This window comes from Tasmannia lanceolata, unplaced genomic scaffold (assembly GCF_043159265.1).
Source record: "Tasmannia lanceolata isolate RefF3 unplaced genomic scaffold, GAP_Taslan_0.1 ptg000003l, whole genome shotgun sequence".
In the NCBI taxonomy this organism is placed as follows: Eukaryota; Viridiplantae; Streptophyta; class Magnoliopsida; order Canellales; family Winteraceae; genus Tasmannia; species Tasmannia lanceolata.
The window spans coordinates 31849136-31866632 of record NW_027518680.1 but is presented as its reverse complement, the minus strand read 5'-3'; the positions used below and the strand labels follow the sequence as shown (position 1 = coordinate 31866632).

Below are 17497 nucleotides of genomic sequence, written 5' to 3'. Positions count from 1 at the left end.
ATCCGAGCATGTCGGAAAGCCGGATGACCGCCAGGGCTGTCATCGCGCGATTAATCTTCCCGAGTACCCCCGAATCAATATAAGAATCGCCACGATCTGACTGGCGGATCAAAAGTTATCGTCGAAACGATATTTGTGCACCAAGGGTAGCTCACGGCCAGTAAACACCTTCCGACCGGATTCATGACTCGCATCCACTAGTACACTCATCCGCTATAGCCTGTACGTCACTGAATCTAAACAAACCCCCGCTATAATTTGACCGCAAATGAAATGTCAGAACGAATTCCGTTTATCGAATCAAACGACACTATCACCCCGCCATAATAAAGACCGAACGTATTTGAATTCACCATCCGAAAGAAAATAAAAAGATCCGAACCGAAACGTAGGAGGCGACGCACTAAACGTGCGTTTCAGTTCGCATCGATGTTCCAGAACCGAAAGATTGTTCGAAAAAAGTGGTAGATAGCCGAAAAAAGTGACAGGGGTGCAACACGAGGACTTCCCAGGAGGTCACCCATCCTAGTACTACTCTCGCCCAAGCACGCTTAACTTCGGAGTTCTGATGGGATCCAGTGCATTTGTGCTGGTATGATCGCACCCAGCATGCCTCTCCATTGTCAAAGTAATAAAGAGTTTCCACTCGCATTGTCGTACGAAGTCCGTTTAAATGAAAGTGCGAAAAAATTCTGCTAGATGACACCGGATGGACGATCCGAGCATGTCGGAAAGCCGGATGACCGCCAGGGATGTCATCGCGCGATTAATCTTCCCGAGTACCCCCGAATCAATATAAGAATCGCCACGATCTGACGGGCGGATCAAAAGTTATCGTCGAAACGATATTTGTGCACCAAGGGTAGCTCACGGCCAGTAAACACCTTCCGACCGGATTCATGACTCGCATCCACTAGTACACTCATCCGCTATAGCCTGTACGTCACTGAATCTAAACAAACCCCCGCTATAATTTGACCGCAAATGAAATGTCAGAACGAATTCCGTTTATCGAATCAAACGACACTATCACCCCGCCATAATAAAGACCGAACGTATTTGAATTCACCATCCGAAAGAAAATAAAAAGATCCGAACCGAAACGTAGGAGGCGACGCACTAAACGTGCGTTTCAGTTCGCATCGATGTTCCAGAACCGAAAGATTGTTCGAAAAAAGTGGTAGATAGCCGAAAAAAGTGACAGGGGTGCAACACGAGGACTTCCCAGGAGGTCACCCATCCTAGTACTACTCTCGCCCAAGCACGCTTAACTTCGGAGTTCTGATGGGATCCAGTGCATTTGTGCTGGTATGATCGCACCCAGCATGCCTCTCCATTGTCAAAGTAATAAAGAGTTTCCACTCGCATTGTCGTACGAAGTCCGTTTAAATGAAAGTGCGAAAAAATCCTCCTAGATGACACCGGATGGACGATCCGAGCATGTCGGAAAGCCGGATGACCGCCAGGGCTGTCATCGCGCGATTAATCTTCCCGAGTACCCCCGAATCAATATAAGAATCGCCACGATCTGACGGGCGGATCAAAAGTTATCGTCGGAACGATATTTGTGCACCAAGGGTAGCTCACGGCCAGTAAACACCTTCCGACCGGATTCATGACTTTCATCCACTAGTACACTCATCCGCTATAGCTTGTACGTCACTGAATCTAAACAAACCCCCGCTATAATTTGACCGCAAATGAAATGTCAGAACGAATTCCGTTTATCGAATCAAACGACACTATCACCCCGCCATAATAAAGACCGGACGTATTTGAATTCACTATCCGGCAGAAAATAAAAAGATCCCAACCGAAACGTAGGAGGCGTCGCACTAAACGTGCGTTTCAGTTCGCATCGATGTTCCAGAACCGAAAGATTGTTCGAAAAAAGTGGTAGATAGCCGAAAAAAGTGACAGGGGTGCAACACGAGGACTTCCCAAGAGGTCACCCATCCTAGTACTACTCTCGCCCAAGCACGCTTAACTTCGGAGTTCTGATGGGATCCAGTGCATTTGTGCTGGTATGATCGCACCCAGCATGCCTCTCCATTGTCAAAGTAATAAAGAGTTTCCACTCGCATTGTCGTACGAAGTCCGTTTAAATGAAAGTGCGAAAAAATCCTGCTAGATGACACCGGATGGACGATCCGAGCATGTCGGAAAGCCGGATAACCGCCAGGGCTGTCATCGCGCGATGAATCTTCCCGAGTACCCCCGAATCAATATAAGAATCGCCACGATCTGACGGGCGGATCAAAAGTTATCGTCGGAACGATATTTGTGCACCAAGGGTAGCTCACGGCCAGTAAACACCTTCCGACCGGATTCATGACTCGCATCCACTAGTACACTCATCCGCTATAGCCTGTACGTCACTGAATCTGAACAAACCCCCCCTATAATTTGACCGCAAATGAAATGTCAGAACGAATTCCGTTTATCGAATCAAACGACACTATCACCCCGCCATAATAAAGACCGAACGTATTTGAATTCACCATCCGAAAGAAAATAAAAAGATCCGAACCGAAACGTAGGAGCCGACGCACTAAACGTGCGTTTCAGTTCGCATCGATGTTCCAGAACCGAAAGATTGTTCGAAAAAAGTGGTAGATAGCCGAAAAAAGTGACAGGGGTGCAACACGAGGACTTCCCAGGAGGTCACCCATCCTAGTACTACTCTCGCCCAAGCACGCTTAACTTCGGAGTTCTGATGGGATCCAGTGCATTTGTGCTGGTATGATCGCACCCAGCATGCCTCTCCATTGTCAAAGTAATAAAGAGTTTCCACTCGCATTGTCGTACGAAGTCCGTTTAAATGAAAGTGCGAAAAAATCCTGCTAGATGACACCGGATGGACGATCCGAGCATGTCGGAAAGCCGGATGACCGCCAGGGCTGTCTTCGCGCGATTAATCTTCCCGAGTACCCCCGAATCAATATAAGAATCGCCACGATCTGACGGGCGGATCAAAAGTTATCGTCGGAACGATATTTGTGCACCAAGGGTAGCTCACGGCCAGTAAACACCTTCCGACCGGATTCATGACTCGCATCCACTAGTACACTCATCCGCTATAGCCTGTACGTCACTGAATCTAAACAAACCCCCGCTATAATTTGACCGCAAATGAAATGTCAGAACGAATTCCGTTTATCGAATCAAACAACACTATCACCCCGCCATAATAAAGACCGGACGTCTTCGAATTCACCATCCGGAAGAAAATAAAAAGATCCGAACCGAAACCTAGGAGGCGACGCACTAAACGTGCGTTTCAGTTCGCATCGATATTCCAGAACCGAAAGATTGTTCGAAAAAAGTGGTAGATAGCCGAAAAAAGTGACAGGGGTGCAACACGAGGACTTCCCAGGAGGTCACCCATCCTAGTACTACTCTCGCCCAAGCACGCTTAACTTCGGATTTCTGATGGGATCCAGTGCATTTGTGCTGGTATGATCGCACCCAGCATGCCTCTCCATTGTCAAAGTAATAAAGAGTTTCCACTCGCACTGTCGTACGAAGTCCGTTTAAATGAAAGTGCGAAAAAATCCTGCTAGATGACACCGGATGGACGATCCGATCATGTCGGGAAGCCAAATGACCGCCAAGGCTGTCATCGCGCGATGAATCTTCCCAAGTACCCCCGAATCAATATAAGAATCGCCACGATCTGACGGGCGGATCAAAAGTTATCGTCGGAAAGATATTTGTGCACCAAGGGTAGCTCACGGCCCGTAAACACCTTCCGACCGGATTCATGACTCGCATCAACTAGTACACTTATCCGCTATAGCCTGTACGTCACTGAATCTAAACAAACCCCCGCTATAATTTGACCGCAAATGAAATGTCAGAACGAATTCCATTTATCGAATCAAACGACACTATCACCCCGCCATAATAAAGACCGAACGTATTTGAATTCACCATCCGAAAGAAAATAAAAAGATCCGAACCGAAACGTAGGAGGCGACGCACTAAACGTGCGTTTCAGTTCGCATCGATGTTCCAGAACCGAAAGATTGTTCGAAAAAAGTGGTAGATAGCCGAAAAAAGTGACAGGGGTGCAACACGAGGACTTCCCAGGAGGTCACCCATCCTAGTACTACTCTCGCCCAAGCACGCTTAACTTCGGATTTCTGATGGGATCCAGTGCATTTGTGCTGGTATGATCGCACCCAGCATGCCTCTCCATTGTCAAAGTAATAAAGAGTTTCCACTCGCATTGTCGTACGAAGTCCGTTTAAATGAAAGTGCGAAAAAATCCTGCTAGATGACACCGGATGGACGATCCGAGCATGTCGGGAAGCCGGATGACCGCCAGGGTTGTCATCGCGCGATGAATCTTCCCGAGTACCCCCGAATCAATATAAGAATCGCCACGATCTGACGGGCGGATCAAAAGTTATCGTCGGAACGATATTTGTGCACCAAGGGTAGCTCACGGCCCGTATACACCTTCCGACCGGATTCATGACTCGCATCCACTAGTACACTTATCCGCTATAGCCTGTACGTCCCTGAATCTAAACAAACCCCCGCTATAATTTGACCGCAAATGAAATGTCAGAACGAATTCCGTTTATCGAATCAAACGACACTATCACCCCGCCATAATAAAGACCGAACGTATTTGAATTCACCATCCGAAAGAAAATAAAAAGATCCGAACCGAAACGTAGGAGGCGACGCACTAAACGTGCGTTTCAGTTCGCTTCGATGTTCCAGAACCGAAAGATTGTTCGAAAAAAGTGGTAGATAGCCGAAAAAAGTGACAGGGGTGCAACACGAGGACTTCCCAGGAGGTCACCCATCCTAGTACTACTCTCGCCCAAGCACGCTTAACTTCGGAGTTCTGATGGGATCCAGTGCATTTGTGCTGGTATGATCGCACCCAGCATGCCTCTCCATTGTCAAAGTAATAAAGAGTTTCCACTCGCATTGTCGTACGAAGTCCGTTTAAATGAAAGTGCGAAAAAATCCTGCTAGATGACACCGGATGGACGATCCGAGCATGTCGGAAAGCCGGATGACCGCCAAGGCTGTCATCGCGCGATTAATCTTCCCGAGTACCCCCGAATCAATATAAGAATCGCCACGATCTGACGGGCGGATCAAAAGTTATCGTCGGAACGATATTTGTGCACCAAGGGTAGCTCACGGCCAGTAAACACCTTCCGACCGGATTCATGACTCGCATCCACTAGTACACTCATCCGCTATAGCCTGTACGTCACTGAATCTGAACAAACCCCCGCTATAATTTGACCGCAAATGAAATGTCAGAACGAATTCCGTTTATCGAATCAAACGACACTATCACCCCGCCATAATAAAGACCGAACGTATTTGAATTCACCATCCGAAAGAAAATAAAAAGATCCGAACCGAAACGTAGGAGGCGACGCACTAAACGTGCGTTTCAGTTCGCATCGATGTTCCAGAACCGAAAGATTGTTCGAAAAAAGTGGTAGATAGCCGAAAAAAGTGACAGGGGTGCAACACGAGGACTTCCCAGGAGGTCACCCATCCTAGTACTACTCTCGCCCAAGCACGCTTAACTTCGGAGTTCTGATGGGATCCAGTGCATTTGTGCTGGTATGATCGCACCCAGCATGCCTCTCCATTGTCAAAGTAATAAAGAGTTTCCACTCGCATTTTCGTACGAAGTCCGTTTAAATGAAAGTGCGAAAAAATTCTGCTAGATGACACCGGATGGACGATCCGAGCATGTCGGAAAGCCGAATGACCGCCAGGGCTGTCATCGCGCGATTAATCTTCCCGAGTACCCCCGAATCAATATAAGAATCGCCACGATCTGACTGGCGGATCAAAAGTTATCGTCGAAACGATATTTGTGCACCAAGGGTAGCTCACGGCCAGTAAACACCTTCCGACCGGATTCATGACTCGCATCCACTAGTACACTCATCCGCTATAGCCTGTACGTCACTGAATCTAAACAAACCCCCGCTATAATTTGACCGCAAATGAAATGTCAGAACGAATTCCGTTTATCGAATCAAACGACACTATCACCCCGCCATAATAAAGACCGAACGTATTTGAATTCACCATCCGAAAGAAAATAAAAAGATCCGAACCGAAACGTAGGAGGCGACGCACTAAACGTGCGTTTCAGTTCGCATCGATGTTCCAGAACCGAAAGATTGTTCGAAAAAAGTGGTAGATAGCCGAAAAAAGTGACAGGGGTGCAACACGAGGACTTCCCAGGAGGTCACCCATCCTAGTACTACTCTCGCCCAAGCACGCTTAACTTCGGAGTTCTGATGGGATCCAGTGCATTTGTGCTGGTATGATCGCACCCAGCATGCCTCTCCATTGTCAAAGTAATAAAGAGTTTCCACTCGCATTGTCGTACGAAGTCCGTTTAAATGAAAGTGCGAAAAAATTCTGCTAGATGACACCGGATGGACGATCCGAGCATGTCGGAAAGCCGGATGACCGCCAGTGATGTCATCGCGCGATTAATCTTCCCGAGTACCCCCGAATCAATATAAGAATCGCCACGATCTGACGGGCGGATCAAAAGTTATCGTCGAAACGATATTTGTGCACCAAGGGTAGCTCACGGCCAGTAAACACCTTCCGACCGGATTCATGACTCGCATCCACTAGTACACTCATCCGCTATAGCCTGTACGTCACTGAATCTGAACAAACCCCCGCTATAATTTGACCGCAAATGAAATGTCAGAACGAATTCCGTTTATCGAATCAAACGACACTATCACCCCGCCATAATAAAGACCGAACGTATTTGAATTCACCATCCGAAAGAAAATAAAAAGATCCGAACCGAAACGTAGGAGGCGACGCACTAAACGTGCGTTTCAGTTCGCATCGATGTTCCAGAACCGAAAGATTGTTCGAAAAAAGTGGTAGATAGCCGAAAAAAGTGACAGGGGTGCAACACGAGGACTTCCCAGGAGGTCACCCATCCTAGTACTACTCTCGCCCAAGCACGCTTAACTTCGGAGTTCTGATGGGATCCAGTGCATTTGTGCTGGTATGATCGCACCCAGCATGCCTCTCCATTGTCAAAGTAATAAAGAGTTTCCACTCGCATTTTCGTACGAAGTCCGTTTAAATGAAAGTGCGAAAAAATTCTGCTAGATGACACCGGATGGACGATCCGAGCATGTCGGAAAGCCGGATGACCGCCAGGGCTGTCATCGCGCGATTAATCTTCCCGAGTACCCCCGAATCAATATAAGAATCGCCACGATCTGACTGGCGGATCAAAAGTTATCGTCGAAACGATATTTGTGCACCAAGGGTAGCTCACGGCCAGTAAACACCTTCCGACCGGATTCATGACTCGCATCCACTAGTACACTCATCCGCTATAGCCTGTACGTCACTGAATCTAAACAAACCCCCGCTATAATTTGACCGCAAATGAAATGTCAGAACGAATTCCGTTTATCGAATCAAACGACACTATCACCCCGCCATAATAAAGACCGGACGTATTTGAATTCACCATCCGAAAGAAAATAAAAAGATCCGAACCGAAACGTAGGAGGCGACGCACTAAACGTGCGTTTCAGTTCGCATCGATGTTCCAGAACCGAAAGATTGTTCGAAAAAAGTGGTAGATAGCCGAAAAAAGTGACAGGGGTGCAACACGAGGACTTCCCAGGAGGTCACCCATCCTAGTACTACTCTCGCCCAAGCACGCTTAACTTCGGAGTTCTGATGGGATCCAGTGCATTTGTGCTGGTATGATCGCACCCAGCATGCCTCTCCATTGTCAAAGTAATAAAGAGTTTCCACTCGCATTGTCGTACGAAGTCCGTTTAAATGAAAGTGCGAAAAAATTCTGCTAGATGACACCGGATGGACGATCCGAGCATGTCGGAAAGCCGGATGACCGCCAGGGATGTCATCGCGCGATTAATCTTCCCGAGTACCCCCGAATCAATATAAGAATCGCCACGATCTGACGGGCGGATCAAAAGTTATCGTCGGAACGATATTTGTGCACCAAGGGTAGCTCACGGCCAGTAAACACCTTCCGACCGGATTCATGACTCGCATCCACTAGTACACTCATCCGCTATAGCCTGTACGTCACTGAATCTGAACAAACCCCCGCTATAATTTGACCGCAAATGAAATGTCAGAACGAATTCCGTTTATCGAATCAAACGACACTATCACCCCGCCATAATAAAGACCGAACGTATTTGAATTCACCATCCGAAAGAAAATAAAAAGATCCGAACCGAAACGTAGGAGGCGACGCACTAAACGTGCGTTTCAGTTCGCATCGATGTTCCAGAACCGAAAGATTGTTCGAAAAAAGTGGTAGATAGCCGAAAAAAGTGACAGGGGTGCAACACGAGGACTTCCCAGGAGGTCACCCATCCTAGTACTACTCTCGCCCAAGCACGCTTAACTTCGGAGTTCTGATGGGATCCAGTGCATTTGTGCTGGTATGATCGCACCCAGCATGCCTCTCCATTGTCAAAGTAATAAAGAGTTTCCACTCGCATTGTCGTACGAAGTCCGTTTAAATGAAAGTGCGAAAAAATCCTGCTAGATGACACCGGATGGACGATCCGAGCATGTCGGAAAGCCGGATGACCGCCAGGGCTGTCTTCGCGCGATTAATCTTCCCGAGTACCCCCGAATCAATATAAGAATCGCCACGATCTGACGGGCGGATCAAAAGTTATCGTCGGAACGATATTTGTGCACCAAGGGTAGCTCACGGCCAGTAAACACCTTCCGACCGGATTCATGACTCGCATCCACTAGTACACTCATCCGCTATAGCCTGTACGTCACTGAATCTAAACAAACCCCCGCTATAATTTGACCGCAAATGAAATGTCAGAACGAATTCCGTTTATCGAATCAAACGACACTATCACCCCGCCATAATAAAGACCGGACGTATTTGAATTCACTATCCGGCAGAAAATAAAAAGATCCCAACCGAAACGTAGGAGGCGTCGCACTAAACGTGCGTTTCAGTTCGCATCGATGTTCCAGAACCGAAAGATTGTTCGAAAAAAGTGGTAGATAGCCGAAAAAAGTGACAGGGGTGCAACACGAGGACTTCCCAAGAGGTCACCCATCCTAGTACTACTCTCGCCCAAGCACGCTTAACTTCGGAGTTCTGATGGGATCCAGTGCATTAGTGCTGGTATGATCGCACCCAGCATGCCTCTCCATTGTCAAAGTAATAAAGAGTTTCCACTCGCATTGTCGTACGAAGTCCGTTTAAATGAAAGTGCGAAAAAATCCTGCTAGATGACACCGGATGGACGATCCGAGCATGTCGGGAAGCCAAATGACCGCCAAGGCTGTCATCGCGCGATGAATCTTCCCGAGTACCCCCGAATCAATATAAGAATCGCCACGATCTGACGGGCGGATCAAAAGTTATCGTCGGAACGATATTTGTGCACCAAGGGTAGCTCACGGCCAGTAAACACCTTCCGACCGGATTCATGACTCGCATCCACTAGTACACTCATCCGCTATAGCCTGTACGTCACTGAATCTAAACAAACCCCCGCTATAATTTGACCGCAAATGAAATGTCAGAACGAATTCCGTTTATCGAATCAAACGACACTATCACCCCGCCATAATAAAGACCGAACGTATTTGAATTCACCATCCGAAAGAAAATAAAAAGATCCGAACCGAAACGTAGGAGCCGACGCACTAAACGTGCGTTTCAGTTCGCATCGATGTTCCAGAACCGAAAGATTGTTCGAAAAAAGTGGTAGATAGCCGAAAAAAGTGACAGGGGTGCAACACGAGGACTTCCCAGGAGGTCACCCATCCTAGTACTACTCTCGCCCAAGCACGCTTAACTTCGGAGTTCTGATGGGATCCAGTGCATTTGTGCTGGTATGATCGCACCCAGCATGCCTCTCCATTGTCAAAGTAATAAAGAGTTTCCACTCGCATTGTCGTACGAAGTCCGTTTAAATGAAAGTGCTAAAAAATCCTGCTAGATGACACCGGATGGACGATCCGAGCATGTCGGAAAGCCGGATGACCGCCAGGGCTGTCTTCGCGCGATTAATCTTCCCGAGTACCCCCGAATCAATATAAGAATCGCCACGATCTGACGGGCGGATCAAAAGTTATCGTCGGAACGATATTTGTGCACCAAGGGTAGCTCACGGCCAGTAAACACCTTCCGACCGGATTCATGACTCGCATCCACTAGTACACTCATCCGCTATAGCCTGTACGTCACTGAATCTAAACAAACCCCCGCTATAATTTGACCGCAAATGAAATGTCAGAACGAATTCCGTTTATCGAATCAAACAACACTATCACCCCGCCATAATAAAGACCGGACGTCTTCGAATTCACCATCCGGAAGAAAATAAAAAGATCCGAACCGAAACCTAGGAGGCGACGCACTAAACGTGCGTTTCAGTTCGCATCGATATTCCAGAACCGAAAGATTGTTCGAAAAAAGTGGTAGATAGCCGAAAAAAGTGACAGGGGTGCAACACGAGGACTTCCCAGGAGGTCACCCATCCTAGTACTACTCTCGCCCAAGCACGCTTAACTTCGGATTTCTGATGGGATCCAGTGCATTTGTGCTGGTATGATCGCACCCAGCATGCCTCTCCATTGTCAAAGTAATAAAGAGTTTCCACTCGCATTGTCGTACGAAGTCCGTTTAAATGAAAGTGCGAAAAAATCCTGCTAGATGACACCGGATGGACGATCCGATCATGTCGGGAAGCCAAATGACCGCCAAGGCTGTCATCGCGCGATGAATCTTCCCAAGTACCCCCGAATCAATATAAGAATCGCCACGATCTGACGGGCGGATCAAAAGTTATCGTCGGAAAGATATTTGTGCACCAAGGGTAGCTCACGGCCCGTAAACACCTTCCGACCGGATTCAGGACTCGCATCAACTAGTACACTTATCCGCTATAGCCTGTACGTCACTGAATCTAAACAAACCCCCGCTATAATTTGACCGCAAATGAAATGTCAGAACGAATTCCATTTATCGAATCAAACGACACTATCACCCCGCCATAATAAAGACCGAACGTATTTGAATTCACCATCCGAAAGAAAATAAAAAGATCCGAACCGAAACGTAGGAGGCGACGCACTAAACGTGCGTTTCAGTTCGCATCGATGTTCCAGAACCGAAAGATTGTTCGAAAAAAGTGGTAGATAGCCGAAAAAAGTGACAGGGGTGCAACACGAGGACTTCCCAGGAGGTCACCCATCCTAGTACTACTCTCGCCCAAGCACGCTTAACTTCGGAGTTCTGATGGGATCCAGTGCATTTGTGCTGGTATGATCGCACCCAGCATGCCTCTCCATTGTCAAAGTAATAAAGAGTTTCCACTCGCATTGTCGTACGAAGTCCGTTTAAATGAAAGTGCGAAAAAATCCTGCTAGATGACACCGGATGGACGATCCGAGCATGTCGGAAAGCCGGATGACCGCCAAGGCTGTCATCGCGCGATTAATCTTCCCGAGTACCCCCGAATCAATATAAGAATCGCCACGATCTGACGGGCGGATCAAAAGTTATCGTCGGAACGATATTTGTGCACCAAGGGTAGCTCACGGCCAGTAAACACCTTCCGACCGGATTCATGACTCGCATCCACTAGTACACTCATCCGCTATAGCCTGTACGTCACTGAATCTGAACAAACCCCCGCTATAATTTGACCGCAAATGAAATGTCAGAACGAATTCCGTTTATCGAATCAAACGACACTATCACCCCGCCATAATAAAGACCGAACGTATTTGAATTCACCATCCGAAAGAAAATAAAAAGATCCGAACCGAAACGTAGGAGGCGACGCACTAAACGTGCGTTTCAGTTCGCATCGATGTTCCAGAACCGAAAGATTGTTCGAAAAAAGTGGTAGATAGCCGAAAAAAGTGACAGGGGTGCAACACGAGGACTTCCCAGAAGGTCACCCATCCTAGTACTACTCTCGCCCAAGCACGCTTAACTTCGGAGTTCTGATGGGATCCAGTGCATTTGTGCTGGTATGATCGCACCCAGCATGCCTCTCCATTGTCAAAGTAATAAAGAGTTTCCACTCGCATTTTCGTACGAAGTCCGTTTAAATGAAAGTGCGAAAAAATTCTGCTAGATGACACCGGATGGACGATCCGAGCATGTCGGAAAGGCGGATGACCGCCAGGGCTGTCATCGCGCGATTAATCTTCCCGAGTACCCCCGAATCAATATAAGAATCGCCACGATCTGACTGGCGGATCAAAAGTTATCGTCGAAACGATATTTGTGCACCAAGGGTAGCTCACGGCCAGTAAACACCTTCCGACCGGAATAATGACTCGCATCCACTAGTACACTCATCCGCTATAGCCTGTACGTCACTGAATCTAAACAAACCCCCGCTATAATTTGACCGCAAATGAAATGTCAGAACGAATTCCGTTTATCGAATCAAACGACACTATCACCCCGCCATAATAAAGACCGAACGTATTTGAATTCACCATCCGAAAGAAAATAAAAAGATCCGAACCGAAACGTAGGAGGCGACGCACTAAACGTGCGTTTCAGTTCGCATCGATGTTCCAGAACCGAAAGATTGTTCGAAAAAAGTGGTAGATAGCCGAAAAAAGTGACAGGGGTGCAACACGAGGACTTCCCAGGAGGTCACCCATCCTAGTACTACTCTCGCCCAGGCACGCTTAACTTCGAAGTTCTGATGGGATCCAGTGCATTTGTGCTGGTATGATCGCACCCAGCATGCCTCTCCATTGTCAAAGTAATAAAGAGTTTCCACTCGCATTGTCGTACGAAGTCCGTTTAAATGAAAGTGCGAAAAAATTCTGCTAGATGACACCGGATGGACGATCCGAGCATGTCGGAAAGCCGGATGACCGCCAGGGATGTCATCGCGCGATTAATCTTCCCGAGTACCCCCGAATCAATATAAGAATCGCCACGATCTGACGGGCGGATCAAAAGTTATCGTCGAAACGATATTTGTGCACCAAGGGTAGCTCACGGCCAGTAAACACCTTCCGACCGGATTCATGACTCGCATCCACTAGTACACTCATCCGCTATAGCCTGTACGTCACTGAATCTAAACAAACCCCCGCTATAATTTGACCGCAAATGAAATGTCAGAACGAATTCCGTTTATCGAATCAAACGACACTATCACCCCGCCATAATAAAGACCGAACGTATTTGAATTCACCATCCGAAAGAAAATAAAAAGATCCGAACCGAAACGTAGGAGGCGACGCACTAAACGTGCGTTTCAGTTCGCATCGATGTTCCAGAACCGAAAGATTGTTCGAAAAAAGTGGTAGATAGCCGAAAAAAGTGACAGGGGTGCAACACGAGGACTTCCCAGGAGGTCACCCATCCTAGTACTACTCTCGCCCAAGCACGCTTAACTTCGGAGTTCTGATGGGATCCAGTGCATTTGTGCTGGTATGATCGCACCCAGCATGCCTCTCCATTGTCAAAGTAATAAAGAGTTTCCACTCGCATTGTCGTACGAAGTCCGTTTAAATGAAAGTGCGAAAAAATCCTGCTAGATGACACCGGATGGACGATCCGAGCATGTCGGAAAGCCGGATGACCGCCAGGGCTGTCATCGCGCGATTAATCTTCCCGAGTACCCCCGAATCAATATAAGAATCGCCACGATCTGACGGGCGGATCAAAAGTTATCGTCGGAACGATATTTGTGCACCAAGGGTAGCTCACGGCCAGTAAACACCTTCCGACCGGATTCATGACTTTCATCCACTAGTACACTCATCCGCTATAGCTTGTACGTCACTGAATCTAAACAAACCCCCGCTATAATTTGACCGCAAATGAAATGTCAGAACGAATTCCGTTTATCGAATCAAACGACACTATCACCCCGCCATAATAAAGACCGGACGTATTTGAATTCACTATCCGGCAGAAAATAAAAAGATCCCAACCGAAACGTAGGAGGCGTCGCACTAAACGTGCGTTTCAGTTCGCATCGATGTTCCAGAACCGAAAGATTGTTCGAAAAAAGTGGTAGATAGCCGAAAAAAGTGACAGGGGTGCAACACGAGGACTTCCCAAGAGGTCACCCATCCTAGTACTACTCTCGCCCAAGCACGCTTAACTTCGGAGTTCTGATGGGATCCAGTGCATTTGTGCTGGTATGATCGCACCTAGCATGCCTCTCCATTGTCAAAGTAATAAAGAGTTTCCACTCGCATTGTCGTACGAAGTCCGTTTAAATGAAAGTGCGAAAAAATCCTGCTAGATGACACCGGATGGACGATCCGAGCATGTCGGAAAGCCGGATAACCGCCAGGGCTGTCATCGCGCGATGAATCTTCCCGAGTACCCCCGAATCAATATAAGAATCGCCACGATCTAACGGGCGGATCAAAAGTTATCGTCGGAACGATATTTGTGCACCAAGGGTAGCTCACGGCCAGTAAACACCTTCCGACCGGATTCATGACTCGCATCCACTAGTACACTCATCCGCTATAGCCTGTACGTCACTGAATCTGAACAAACCCCCCCTATAATTTGACCGCAAATGAAATGTCAGAACGAATTCCGTTTATCGAATCAAACGACACTATCACCCCGCCATAATAAAGACCGAACGTATTTGAATTCACCATCCGAAAGAAAATAAAAAGATCCGAACCGAAACGTAGGAGCCGACGCACTAAACGTGCGTTTCAGTTCGCATCGATGTTCCAGAACCGAAAGATTGTTCGAAAAAAGTGGTAGATAGCCGAAAAAAGTGACAGGGGTGCAACACGAGGACTTCCCAGGAGGTCACCCATCCTAGTACTACTCTCGCCCAAGCACGCTTAACTTCGGAGTTCTGATGGGATCCAGTGCATTTGTGCTGGTATGATCGCACCCAGCATGCCTCTCCATTGTCAAAGTAATAAAGAGTTTCCACTCGCATTGTCGTACGAAGTCCGTTTAAATGAAAGTGCGAAAAAATCCTGCTAGATGACACCGGATGGACGATCCGAGCATGTCGGAAAGCCGGATGACCGCCAGGGCTGTCTTCGCGCGATTAATCTTCCCGAGTACCCCCGAATCAATATAAGAATCGCCACGATCTGACGGGCGGATCAAAAGTTATCGTCGGAACGATATTTGTGCACCAAGGGTAGCTCACGGCCAGTAAACACCTTCCGACCGGATTCATGACTCGCATCCACTAGTACACTCATCCGCTATAGCCTGTACGTCACTGAATCTAAACAAACCCCCGCTATAATTTGACCGCAAATGAAATGTCAGAACGAATTCCGTTTATCGAATCAAACAACACTATCACCCCGCCATAATAAAGACCGGACGTCTTCGAATTCACCATCCGGAAGAAAATAAAAAGATCCGAACCGAAACCTAGGAGGCGACGCACTAAACGTGCGTTTCAGTTCGCATCGATATTCCAGAACCGAAAGATTGTTCGAAAAAAGTGGTAGATAGCCGAAAAAAGTGACAGGGGTGCAACACGAGGACTTCCCAGGAGGTCACCCATCCTAGTACTACTCTCGCCCAAGCACGCTTAACTTCGGATTTCTGATGGGATCCAGTGCATTTGTGCTGGTATGATCGCACCCAGCATGCCTCTCCATTGTCAAAGTAATAAAGAGTTTCCACTCGCATTGTCGTACGAAGTCCGTTTAAATGAAAGTGCGAAAAAATCCTGCTAGATGACACCGGATGGACGATCCGATCATGTCGGGAAGCCAAATGACCGCCAAGGCTGTCATCGCGCGATGAATCTTCCCAAGTACCCCCGAATCAATATAAGAATCGCCACGATCTGACGGGCGGATCAAAAGTTATCGTCGGAAAGATATTTGTGCACCAAGGGTAGCTCACGGCCCGTAAACACCTTCCGACCGGATTCATGACTCGCATCAACTAGTACACTTATCCGCTATAGCCTGTACGTCACTGAATCTAAACAAACCCCCGCTATAATTTGACCGCAAATGAAATGTCAGAACGAATTCCATTTATCGAATCAAACGACACTATCACCCCGCCATAATAAAGACCGAACGTATTTGAATTCACCATCCGAAAGAAAATAAAAAGATCCGAACCGAAACGTAAGAGGCGACGCACTAAACGTGCGTTTCAGTTCGCATCGATGTTCCAGAACCGAAAGATTGTTCGAAAAAAGTGGTAGATAGCCGAAAAAAGTGACAGGGGTGCAACACGAGGACTTCCCAGGAGGTCACCCATCCTAGTACTACTCTCGCCCAAGCACGCTTAACTTCGGATTTCTGATGGGATCCAGTGCATTTGTGCTGGTATGATCGCACCCAGCATGCCTCTCCATTGTCAAAGTAATAAAGAGTTTCCACTCGCATTGTCGTACGAAGTCCGTTTAAATGAAAGTGCGAAAAAATCCTGCTAGATGACACCGGATGGACGATCCGAGCATGTCGGGAAGCCGGATGACCGCCAGGGCTGTCATCGCGCGATGAATCTTCCCGAGTACCCCCGAATCAATAAAAGAATCGCCACGATCTGACGGGCGGATCAAAAGTTATCGTCGGAACGATATTTGTGCACCAAGGGTAGCTCACGGCCCGTATACACCTTCCGACCGGATTCATGACTCGCATCCACTAGTACACTTATCCGCTATAGCCTGTACGTCACTGAATCTAAACAAACCCCCGCTATAATTTGACCGCAAATGAAATGTCAGAACGAATTCCGTTTATCGAATCAAACGACACTATCACCCCGCCATAATAAAGACCGAACGTATTTGAATTCACCATCCGAAAGAAAATAAAAAGATCCGAACCGAAACGTAGGAGGCGACGCACTAAACGTGCGTTTCAGTTCGCTTCGATGTTCCAGAACCGAAAGATTGTTCGAAAAAAGTGGTAGATAGCCGAAAAAAGTGACAGGGGTGCAACACGAGGACTTCCCAGGAGGTCACCCATCCTAGTACTACTCTCGCCCAAGCACGCTTAACTTCGGAGTTCTGATGGGATCCAGTGCATTTGTGCTGGTATGATCGCACCCAGCATGCCTCTCCATTGTCAAAGTAATAAAGAGTTTCCACTCGCATTGTCGTACGAAGTCCGTTTAAATGAAAGTGCGAAAAAATCCTGCTAGATGACACCGGATGGACGATCCGAGCATGTCGGAAAGCCGGATGACCGCCAAGGCTGTCATCGCGCGATTAATCTTCCCGAGTACCCCCGAATCAATATAAGAATCGCCACGATCTGACGGGCGGATCAAAAGTTATCGTCGGAACGATATTTGTGCACCAAGGGTAGCTCACGGCCAGTAAACACCTTCCGACCGGATTCATGACTCGCATCCACTAGTACACTCATCCGCTATAGCCTGTACGTCACTGAATCTGAACAAACCCCCGCTATAATTTGACCGCAAATGAAATGTCAGAACGAATTCCGTTTATCGAATCAAACGACACTA

General features: G+C 47.5%; 24 non-coding genes across 24 annotated transcripts; all 24 read right to left on the bottom strand.

Annotated features, from left to right (window-relative positions):
- Nucleotides 1–487: 487 nt before the first annotated feature.
- On the bottom strand, nucleotides 488–606 carry LOC143872689 (5S ribosomal RNA). Its single transcript, XR_013247426.1, has one exon. It is a non-coding gene; the product is annotated as a 5S ribosomal RNA (ribosomal RNA).
- Nucleotides 607–1203: 597 nt separating this feature from the next.
- Nucleotides 1204–1322, bottom strand: LOC143872688 (5S ribosomal RNA). Its single transcript, XR_013247425.1, has one exon. It is a non-coding gene; the product is annotated as a 5S ribosomal RNA (ribosomal RNA).
- Nucleotides 1323–1919: 597 nt separating this feature from the next.
- LOC143873020 (5S ribosomal RNA) lies at nucleotides 1920–2038 on the bottom strand. The gene has a single exon (XR_013247743.1). It is a non-coding gene; the product is annotated as a 5S ribosomal RNA (ribosomal RNA).
- A 597-nt stretch (nucleotides 2039–2635) lies between these two features.
- On the bottom strand, nucleotides 2636–2754 carry LOC143872687 (5S ribosomal RNA). Its single transcript, XR_013247424.1, has one exon. It is a non-coding gene; the product is annotated as a 5S ribosomal RNA (ribosomal RNA).
- Nucleotides 2755–3351: 597 nt separating this feature from the next.
- Nucleotides 3352–3470, bottom strand: LOC143873884 (5S ribosomal RNA). The gene has a single exon (XR_013248580.1). It is a non-coding gene; the product is annotated as a 5S ribosomal RNA (ribosomal RNA).
- A 597-nt stretch (nucleotides 3471–4067) lies between these two features.
- LOC143873883 (5S ribosomal RNA) lies at nucleotides 4068–4186 on the bottom strand. The gene has a single exon (XR_013248579.1). It is a non-coding gene; the product is annotated as a 5S ribosomal RNA (ribosomal RNA).
- A 597-nt stretch (nucleotides 4187–4783) lies between these two features.
- LOC143872686 (5S ribosomal RNA) lies at nucleotides 4784–4902 on the bottom strand. The gene has a single exon (XR_013247423.1). It is a non-coding gene; the product is annotated as a 5S ribosomal RNA (ribosomal RNA).
- A 597-nt stretch (nucleotides 4903–5499) lies between these two features.
- On the bottom strand, nucleotides 5500–5618 carry LOC143872684 (5S ribosomal RNA). The gene has a single exon (XR_013247422.1). It is a non-coding gene; the product is annotated as a 5S ribosomal RNA (ribosomal RNA).
- Nucleotides 5619–6215: 597 nt separating this feature from the next.
- Nucleotides 6216–6334, bottom strand: LOC143872682 (5S ribosomal RNA). The gene has a single exon (XR_013247420.1). It is a non-coding gene; the product is annotated as a 5S ribosomal RNA (ribosomal RNA).
- Nucleotides 6335–6931: 597 nt separating this feature from the next.
- LOC143872681 (5S ribosomal RNA) lies at nucleotides 6932–7050 on the bottom strand. Its single transcript, XR_013247419.1, has one exon. It is a non-coding gene; the product is annotated as a 5S ribosomal RNA (ribosomal RNA).
- Nucleotides 7051–7647: 597 nt separating this feature from the next.
- On the bottom strand, nucleotides 7648–7766 carry LOC143872680 (5S ribosomal RNA). The gene has a single exon (XR_013247418.1). It is a non-coding gene; the product is annotated as a 5S ribosomal RNA (ribosomal RNA).
- A 597-nt stretch (nucleotides 7767–8363) lies between these two features.
- On the bottom strand, nucleotides 8364–8482 carry LOC143872679 (5S ribosomal RNA). The gene has a single exon (XR_013247417.1). It is a non-coding gene; the product is annotated as a 5S ribosomal RNA (ribosomal RNA).
- Nucleotides 8483–9079: 597 nt separating this feature from the next.
- On the bottom strand, nucleotides 9080–9198 carry LOC143870380 (5S ribosomal RNA). The gene has a single exon (XR_013245161.1). It is a non-coding gene; the product is annotated as a 5S ribosomal RNA (ribosomal RNA).
- Nucleotides 9199–9795: 597 nt separating this feature from the next.
- LOC143872678 (5S ribosomal RNA) lies at nucleotides 9796–9914 on the bottom strand. The gene has a single exon (XR_013247416.1). It is a non-coding gene; the product is annotated as a 5S ribosomal RNA (ribosomal RNA).
- A 597-nt stretch (nucleotides 9915–10511) lies between these two features.
- Nucleotides 10512–10630, bottom strand: LOC143873882 (5S ribosomal RNA). The gene has a single exon (XR_013248578.1). It is a non-coding gene; the product is annotated as a 5S ribosomal RNA (ribosomal RNA).
- Nucleotides 10631–11227: 597 nt separating this feature from the next.
- LOC143872676 (5S ribosomal RNA) lies at nucleotides 11228–11346 on the bottom strand. Its single transcript, XR_013247414.1, has one exon. It is a non-coding gene; the product is annotated as a 5S ribosomal RNA (ribosomal RNA).
- A 597-nt stretch (nucleotides 11347–11943) lies between these two features.
- On the bottom strand, nucleotides 11944–12062 carry LOC143873109 (5S ribosomal RNA). The gene has a single exon (XR_013247830.1). It is a non-coding gene; the product is annotated as a 5S ribosomal RNA (ribosomal RNA).
- A 597-nt stretch (nucleotides 12063–12659) lies between these two features.
- Nucleotides 12660–12778, bottom strand: LOC143873864 (5S ribosomal RNA). Its single transcript, XR_013248560.1, has one exon. It is a non-coding gene; the product is annotated as a 5S ribosomal RNA (ribosomal RNA).
- A 597-nt stretch (nucleotides 12779–13375) lies between these two features.
- On the bottom strand, nucleotides 13376–13494 carry LOC143872675 (5S ribosomal RNA). Its single transcript, XR_013247413.1, has one exon. It is a non-coding gene; the product is annotated as a 5S ribosomal RNA (ribosomal RNA).
- A 597-nt stretch (nucleotides 13495–14091) lies between these two features.
- LOC143873676 (5S ribosomal RNA) lies at nucleotides 14092–14210 on the bottom strand. Its single transcript, XR_013248379.1, has one exon. It is a non-coding gene; the product is annotated as a 5S ribosomal RNA (ribosomal RNA).
- A 597-nt stretch (nucleotides 14211–14807) lies between these two features.
- LOC143872674 (5S ribosomal RNA) lies at nucleotides 14808–14926 on the bottom strand. The gene has a single exon (XR_013247412.1). It is a non-coding gene; the product is annotated as a 5S ribosomal RNA (ribosomal RNA).
- A 597-nt stretch (nucleotides 14927–15523) lies between these two features.
- On the bottom strand, nucleotides 15524–15642 carry LOC143873880 (5S ribosomal RNA). The gene has a single exon (XR_013248576.1). It is a non-coding gene; the product is annotated as a 5S ribosomal RNA (ribosomal RNA).
- A 597-nt stretch (nucleotides 15643–16239) lies between these two features.
- LOC143873879 (5S ribosomal RNA) lies at nucleotides 16240–16358 on the bottom strand. The gene has a single exon (XR_013248575.1). It is a non-coding gene; the product is annotated as a 5S ribosomal RNA (ribosomal RNA).
- Nucleotides 16359–16955: 597 nt separating this feature from the next.
- On the bottom strand, nucleotides 16956–17074 carry LOC143872673 (5S ribosomal RNA). Its single transcript, XR_013247411.1, has one exon. It is a non-coding gene; the product is annotated as a 5S ribosomal RNA (ribosomal RNA).
- Between the last annotated feature and the right edge of the window lie 423 nt (nucleotides 17075–17497).